The sequence below is a fragment of the Callionymus lyra genome, chromosome 12 (assembly GCF_982586985.1).
Source record: "Callionymus lyra chromosome 12, fCalLyr1.hap1.1, whole genome shotgun sequence".
NCBI lineage: Eukaryota > Metazoa > Chordata > Actinopteri > Syngnathiformes > Callionymidae > Callionymus > Callionymus lyra.
Genome location: NC_141829.1, coordinates 917,876 through 920,375, shown reverse-complemented (window position 1 = coordinate 920,375; position 2,500 = coordinate 917,876). Strand labels below are relative to the sequence as shown.

The 2,500-nt window shown below is 40.6% G+C and overlaps 1 protein-coding gene across 1 annotated transcript in view; it reads right to left on the bottom strand.

Moving 5' to 3' along the window:
• Positions 1-2,500, bottom strand: part of asic4a (acid-sensing (proton-gated) ion channel family member 4a) — a 118,599-nt gene that overhangs the window by 115,333 nt on the left and 766 nt on the right. The gene's annotated exons all lie outside the window — the stretch shown is intronic.

Here is a 2,500-nt window from a genome sequence, read left to right as displayed (position 1 = left end):
TGAATCTGAATAATTAAACTGTATCAACTGTATCATGAAACTGTATCAACTGTATCATGAAGCATCATCAACTGTATGATGAAACTGTAGCAACTGTATCATGAAACATCATTAACTGTATTATGAAACTCTATCAACTGTATCATGAAACTGTATCAAATGTATCATGAAACTGTATCAACTGTTTCATGAAACTGAATAATGAAACTGTATCAACTGTATCATGAAACTGTATCAACTGTATCATGAAACATCATCAAATGTATCATGAAACTGTATCAACTGTTTCATGAAACCTCAAGAACTGTATCATGACACCTCAACAACTGTATCGTGAAACCTCAACAAGTGTTTCATGAAACCTCAACCACTGTATCATGAAACCTCATCAACTGTTTCATGAAACATAAACATATGTTTCATGAAACCTCAACAACTGTATCATGAAACATCATCAACTGTATCATAAAACTGTATCAACTGTTTCATGAAACCTCAACAACTGTATCATGAAACTGTATCAACTGTATCATGAAACATCATCAACTGTATCATGAAACTGTATCAACTGTTTCATGATACCTCAACAACTGTATCATGAAACCTCAACAACTGAATCATGAAACATCAACAACCGTATCATGAAACCTCAAAACTGTATCGTGAAACCTCAACAAGTATTTCATGAAACCTCAACCACTGTATCGTGAAACCTCATCAACTGTATCATGAAACCTCAACAAGTGTTTCATGAAACCTCAACAACTGTATCATGAAACCTCATCAACTGTATCATGAAACCTCAACAACTGTATCATGAAACCTCAACAACTGTATCATGAAACATCAACTGGACGGGCAGATATTAATCAGAAAACATTTATGATCTTCTTTTGTAAAATCCATTACATCTTTGAATAGTATCATAATATTGATCAACTATATATTGTGTAGTACATTTATATCACGTTACGCTCGGACAATAGAAGGTAGTGAAATAATCCTGGATCTGTGGTAACATCTCAGCGAACAGAGGAACTCAGTTCTTCACTGCAACTCTTTGGATTACAATCCTAGGAAAACAAGTGACGTCTGATGTGAAAAAGACATTTTCGATCTGATCTCTTCATGTAAGCTCTGAGTTCTGAGAAACAAGAGGGTGAACGTGGAGATCATGCATCTACTCTTTGTACTCCTGCTGCCTCCAGCCTGCTTCTAATAGCCTTTTCTTTTGAAGGCACCTTAGCAGCAGATAAAGAGACACATGTTATCACCTTCACTTGGTTCCAGCGAAGCCTCAGCCTCGGGCTCAGTCGCTCCCGGAGGATCCAGTCCAGAGTCTAATGTGGATCCAGTCCAGAGTCTAACGTGGATCCAGTCCAGAGTCTAACGTGGATCACAAACATGCTCACGTTGTTTGTCGACCATAATGTTCCGCATCAAGAGCCGTTGACCTTCTGTTCCCCGACTTTAAATGTTTCAAGTGATTCTAAACGAGTTTTTGAAAAACTCATATTTCTCTGCAGCACAGAAGTGTCTGGACTGAAAGTGCATGAATGTCAGTCGTGACATCAGGTGATACGAGGTGTCAGTCAAGGCCGTCAATCATCGACTCTTTGCTTCGGATTCTTGTTACAAACATGTCGCGTAAGGTTTTTAAATCTTGGAATGATCTCTGAGAGAATCGTCTCCGATCGTCGTCACCGTTTTCTTTGATTGAATAAGAAAGTTACTCAGAAGTCGTTCAACCTCATAAATCACTGAAACTACCATCAGATCTAGATGTTAAAGCTTGAACATCAACCTTCACAGCAGGAAGTAACGACGACAACTTGAAGCTCGGTGTTAGACCTGTTGCTCCACATGTTCATGGCAGGACCTCCAGAGTCAGAGCAACATCTCCTGAAGTCCATGATCTTTGTTTTCTTCTCAGTGATTAACGTCTCGCCGCGTCAGGGTGAACAGGAGGGGGCTCAGGACACAGCCGTGGGGGGAGGTCAGGAAGTTTGTTCTGCAGCAGGATGTTCCTTCAGAGTTGTGTGTCTGTGGTGTTGTGGGTCTGTCCTGGATTATTCATGTGTTTGTCAGGCCATGTTTCTTTGACTGAATATTTCCGCCTGTGTTGATTGTTTTATTATTGAGTCAGTTTTACTCATTTCCCTTCGGAATCGGACGCGCAGAGAAAGTCGGGAATATTCCGAGTTAAACCAGGCTTTGACACGCGGCACGGATTTGAAAAGAGTGTATTAAGATGTGCTGGAATTGAGTCGTACATTTAGGACAATATCATATTGCCATCTTCCTTGAGTGATGTGCAGGAACAAATTGCTTGGTGTGCAGCGCATTTCAATCCAGAAGGTGCAGCGGCGAGATAGTCCTGATGTATTTGACATCCTCTGGCCGTAGATTTGCCGCACGAGCCCGGCGTCCTCGCATGTGTGTCGCTTCCATTTGACAGGTAATAATGTGTTGATAACAAATAATGAAGCCACAGACCAGC